The following is a 7,152-nucleotide window of genomic DNA, read 5'->3' on the forward strand; positions in this document are numbered from 1 at the left end:
AACTAACCCACCCCCTTAAAACCACAACCAAATACCAACAACCTACACCCATTAAAACATACCAACCTAACCCTACACCCATTTTAACAACATCACCACTATACCACCTAAACCTGACACCCAATTAAAACCTCACTCCTATTACCAACTAACCCTACCACCCTTTTCACACCTCACCACTATACCAACTAACCCTGCACCCATTTAAAACCTCACCACTATACCAACTAACCCTACACCCATTAAAACTCCCCACCAAGACTAACTAACCCCGACACCCATTAAAACCTCTCCACTATCCCAACTAACCCCTACAACCATTAAACCTCCCTACCAACTAACTAACCCTACACCCATTAAACCTCACCACTATACCAACTAACCCTACACCCATTAAATCTCCCTACCAACTAACTAACCCTACACCCATTAAAACCTCCCTACCAACTAACTAACCCTACACCCATTAAAACTTCACCACTAAACCAACTAATTAACCCTACACCCATTAAAACCTCACCACTATACCAACTAACCCTACACCCATTAAAACCTCCCTACCAACTAACCCTACACCCATTAAAACCTCACCACTATACCAACTAACCCTACACCCATTAAAACCTCCCCACTATACCAACTAACCCTACACCCATTAAACCTCACCACTATACCAACTAACCCTACACCCATTTAAACCTCACCACTCTACCAACTAACCCTACACCCATTAATAAAACCTCCCTACCAACTTACCCTACACCCATTAAAACCTCACCACTATACCAACTAACCCTACACCCATTATAACCTCCCTACTATACCAACTAACCCTGCACCCATTAAAACCTCCCCACTATACCAACTAACCCTACACCCATTAAAACCTCACCCCTATACCAACGAACCCTACACCCATTAAAACCTCACCACTACACCAACTAACCCTATACCCATTAAAACCTCCCCTACCAACTAACCCTACACCCATTAAAACCTCACCCCTATACCAACTAACCCTACACCCATTAAAACCTCACCAATATACCAACTAACCCTACACCCATTAAAACCTCACCACTATACCAACTAACCTTACACCCATTAAAACCTCACCACTATACCAACTAACCCTACACCCATTAAAACCTCACCACTATACCAACTAACCCTGCACCCATTAAAACCTCCCTACCAACTAACCCTACACCCATTAAAACCTCCCTACCAACTAACCCTACACCCATTAAAACCACACCACTATACCAACTAACCCTACACCCATTAAAACCTCACCACTATACCAACTAACCCTGCACCCATTAAAACCTCACCACTATACCAACTAACTCTACACCCATTAAAACCTCACCCCTATACCAACTAACTAACCCTACACCCAATAAAACCTCACTACTATACCAACTAACCCTGCACCCATTAAAACCTCCCCACTATACCAACTAACCCTACACCCATTAAAACCTCACCCCTATACCAACTAACCCTACACCCATTAAAACCTCACCACTATACCAACTAACCCTATACCCATTAAAACCTCCCTACCAACTAACCCTACACCCATTAAAACCTCACCCCTATACCAACTAACCCTACACCCATTAAAACCTCACCTATATACCAACTAACCCTACACCCATTAAAACATCACCACTATACCAACTAACCCTGCACCCATTAAAACCTCACTCCTATACCAACTAACGCTACACCCATTAAAACCTCACCACTATACCAACTAACCCTGCACCCATTAAAACCTCACCACTATACCAACTAACCATACACCCATTAAAACCTCCCCACCAACTAACTAACCCTACACCCATTAAAAACTCACCACTATACCAACTAACCCTACACCCATTAAAACCTCCCTACCAACTAACTAACCCTACACCCATTAAAACCTCACCTCTATACCAACTAACCCTACACCCATTAAAATCTCCCTACCAACTAACTAACCCTACACCCATTAAAACCTCCCTACCAACTAACTAACTAACCCTACACCCATTAAAACTTCACCACTATACCAACTAATTAACCCTACACCCATTAAAACCTCACCACTATACCAACTGACCCTACACCCATTAAAACCTCCCTACCAACTAACCCTACACCCATTAAAACCTCACCACTATACCAACTAACCCTACACACATTAAAACCTCCCCACTATACCAACTAAACCTACACCCATTAAAACCTCACCACTATACCAACTAACCCTGCAACCATTAAAACCTCACCACTATACCAACTAACCATACACCCATTAAAACCTCCCCACCAACTAACTAACCCTACACCCATTAAAACCTCACCACTATACCAACTAACCCTACACCCATTAAAACCTCCCTACCAACTAACTAACCCTACACCCATTAAAACCTCACCACTATACCAACTAACCCTACACCCATTAAAATCTCCCTACCAACTAACTAACCCTACACCCATTAAAATCTCACCACTATACCAACTAACACTACACCCATTAAAACCTCCCTACCAACTAACTAACCCTACACCCATTAAAACTTCACCACTATACCAACTAATTAACCCTACACCCATTAAAACCTCCCCACTATACCAACTAACCCTACACCCATTAAAACCTCACCACTATACCAACTAACCCTACACCCATTTAAACCTCACCACTCTACCAACTAACCCTACACCCATTAATAAAACCTCCCTACCAACTTACCCTACACCCATTAAAACCTCACCACTATACCAACTAACCCTACAACCATTAAATTCTCCCCACTATACCAACTAACCCTACACCCATTAAAACCTCACCACTATACCAACTAACCCTACACCCATTATAACCTCCCTACTATACCAACTAACCCTGCACCCATTAAAACCTCCCCACTATACCAACTCACCCTACACCCATTAAAACCTCATGTCTATACCAACTAACCCTACACCCATTAAAACCTCACCACTATACCAACTAACCCTATACCCATTAAAACCTCCCTACCAACAAACCCTACACCCATTAAAACCTCACCCCTATACCAACTAACCCTACACCCATTAAAACCTCACCAATATACCAACTAACCCTACACCCATTAAAACATCACCACTATACCAACTAACCCTGCACCCATTAAAACATCACCACTATACCAACTAACCCTGCACCCATTAAAACCTCACTCCTATACCAACTAACCCTACACCCATTAAAACCTCACCACTATACCAACTGACCCTGCACCCATTAAAACCTCACCACTATACCAACTAACCCTACACCCATTAAAACCTCCCCACCAACTAACTAACCCTACACCCATTAAAACCTCCCCACTATACCAACTAACCCTACACCCATTAAAACCTCACCCCTATACCAACTAACCCTACACCCATTAAAACCTCACCACTATACCAACTAACCCTATACCCATTAAAACCTCCCTACCAACTAACCCTACACCCATTAAAACCTCACCCCTATACCAACTAACCCTACACCCATTAAAACCTCACCAATATACCAACTAACCCTACACCCATTAAAACATCACCACTATACCAACTAACCCTGCACCCAGTAAAACCTCACTCCTATACCAACTAACCCTACACCCATTAAAACCTCACCACTATACCAACTAACCCTGCACCCATTAAAACCTCACCACTATACCAACTAACCCTACACCCATTAAAACCTCCCCACCAACTAACTAACCCTACACCCATTAAAACCTCACCACTATACCAACTAACCCTACACCCATTAAAACCTCCCTACCAACTAACTAACCCTACACCCATTAAAACCTCACCACTATACCAACTAACCCTACACCCATTAAAATCTCCCTACCAACTAACTAACCCTACACCCATTAAAACCTCCCTACCAACTAACTAACCCTACACCCATTAAAACTTCACCACTATACCAACTAATTAACCCTACACCCATTAAAACCTCACCACTATACCAACTAACCCTACACCCATTAAAACCTCCCCGATATACCAACTAACCCTACACCCATTAAAACCTCACCACTATACCAACTAACCCTACACCCATTAAACCTCCCCACTATACCAACTAACCCTACACCCATTAAAACCTCACCACTATACCAACTAACCCTACACCCATTTAAACCTCACCACTCTACCAACTAACCCTACACCCATTAATAAAACCTCCCTACCAACTTACCCTACACCCATTAAAACCTCACCACTATACCAACTAACCCTACAACCATTAAAACCTCCCCACTATACCAACTAACCCTACACCCATTAAAACCTCACCACTATACCAACTAACCCTACACCCATTATAATCTCCCTACCAACTAACTAACCCTACACCCATTAAAACCTCACCACTATACCAACTAACCCTGCACCCATTAAAACCACCCTACCAACTAACCCTACACCCATTAAAACCTCCCCACTATACCAACTAACCCTACACCCATTAAAACCTCACCCCTATACCAACTAACCCTACACCCATTAAAACCTCACTACTATACCAACTAACCCTACACCCATTAAAACCTCACCACTATACCAACTAACCCTACAACCATTAAAACCTCCCTACCAACCAACTAACCCTACACCCATTAAAACCTCCCCACTATACCAACTAACCCTACACCCATTAAAACCTCACCCCTATACCAACTAACCCTACACCCATTAAAACCTCACTACTATACCAACTAACCCTACACCCATTAAAACCTCACTACTATACCAACTAACCCTACACCCATTAAAACCTCACCACTATACCAACTAACCCTGCACCCATTAAAACCTCACCACTATACCAACTAACCCTGCACCCATTAAAACCACCCTACCAACTAACCCTACACCCATTAAAACCTCACTACTATACCAACTAACCCTACACCCATTAAAACCTCACTACTATACCAACTAACCCTACACCCATTAAAACCTCACTACTATACCAACTAACCCTACACCCATTAAAACCTCACCACTATACCAACTAACCCTACACCCATTAAAACCTCTCCACTATACCAACTAACCCTACACCCATTTAAAACCTCCCTAACAACCAATTCTACACCCATTAATGTTCTGTGTGTGTCAGGGTTGTCGTAATGATTGGACCAAGGCGCAGCGTGAGTAGCGTTCCACATCTTTATTTTAATGTGAAACTTCAGCAAAATACAAAAACAATAAATGATCAAACGAACCGTGAAGACAGTGAAGTGCAAATAGGCACCTACACAAAAACAAGATCCCACAAAACACAGTGGGGAAATGGCTGCCTAAATATGATCCCCAATCAGAGACAACGCTAAACAGCTGCCTCTGATTGGAAACCATACCAAGCACACCAACATAGAAATAAACAACATAGAACACCTCCAGTCACGCCCTGACCTACTATACCATAGAGAACCAAGGGCTCTCTATGATCAGGGCGTGACAGTGTGATCCACCACTCCATATTCACTTTCCTTCTGTAGCTCTTCCAGAATTTCTATGTGATTCACCACTCCATATTCACTCAAAACATGTTCCACTCTTTCCCTTTTCCCTGTCCGCCATCTTTTCCTTCATCAGATGTTCCAGAAGCCTTGCGCAATCCCCAATTTCCTATTTACTTATGATATGTTCCAGATTTCTAATTACCCCTACCTCATGTCTACACTTGCAAGCCATGAGGCATGCTAGCTAACTCCCGCTTATAGCAATAACATACAAAAACACATCCCAGAATGCCCACAATATCTAACAGGTACCGGGGTTTTTCTTCATTTTTACTATTTTCTACATTATCGAATAATAGTTAAGACATCAAAACTATGAAATAACACATCATGTAGAATCATGTAGTACACAAAAAAGTGTTAAAACAATTCAAAATATATTTATATTTGAGATTCTTCAAAGGAGCCACCCTTTGCCTTGATGACAGCTTTGCACACTCTTGGCATTCTCTCAACCAGCTTGCTTTTCCAACAGTCTTGAATGAGTTCCCGCTTAAAGCCCATGAAGCCCATAAAATTGTCAAAGACTCCAGAAACCCAGTTATAGACTGTTTTCTCTGCTACTGCACTGCAACCGGTACCGGAGCGCCGAGTCTAGGACCAAGAGGCTCCTCAACAGCTTCTACCCCCAAGCCATCAGACTGCTGAACAGCTTCTACCCCCAAGCCATCAGACTGCTGAACAGCTTCTACCCCCAAGCCATCAGACTGCTGAACATCTTCTACCCCCAAGCCATCAGACTGCTGAACAGCTTCTACCCCCAAGCCATCAGACTCCTGAACAGCTTCTACCCCCAAGCCATTAGACTGCTGAACAGCTTCTACCCCAAGCCATTAGACTGCTGAACAGCTTCTACCCCCAAGCCATTAGACTGCTGAACAGCTTCTACCCCCAAGCCATCAGACTCCTTAACAGCTTCTACCTCAAGCCATTAGACTGCTGAACAGCTTCTACCCCAAGCCATTAGACTGCTGAACAGCTTCTACCCCCAAGCCATCAGACTGCTGACAGCTTCTACCCAAGTCCATAGACTACAGCTTCTACCCCCAAGCCATCAGACTGCCTTAACAGCTTCTACCCCAAGCCATCAGACTGCCTGAACAGCTTCTACCCCCCAAGCCATCAGACTGCCTGAACCGCTTCTACCCCCAAGCCATTCAGACTGCTGAACAGCTTCTACCCCCAAGCCATTAGACTGCTGAACAGCTTTCTACCCCCAAGCCATTTAGACTGCTGAACCGCTTCTACCCCAAGCCATTCAGACTGCCTTAACAGCTTCTACCCCCAAGCCATCAGACTGCCTGAACAGCTTCTACCCCAAGCCATTCAGACTGCTGAACAGCTTCTACCCCCAAGCCATTAGACTGCTGAACAGCTTCTACCCCCAAGCCATTAGACTGCTGAACAGCTTCTACCCCCAAGCCATCAGACTGCTGAACAGCTTCTACCCCCAAGCCATTAGACTGCTGAACAGCTTCTACCCCCAAGCCATTATACTGCTGAACAGCTTCTACCCCCAAGCCATTAGACTGCTGAACAGCTTCTACCCCCAAGCCATCAG

This window comes from Salmo trutta, unplaced genomic scaffold (genome assembly GCF_901001165.1).
Source record: "Salmo trutta unplaced genomic scaffold, fSalTru1.1, whole genome shotgun sequence".
Taxonomy (NCBI): domain Eukaryota; kingdom Metazoa; phylum Chordata; class Actinopteri; order Salmoniformes; family Salmonidae; genus Salmo; species Salmo trutta.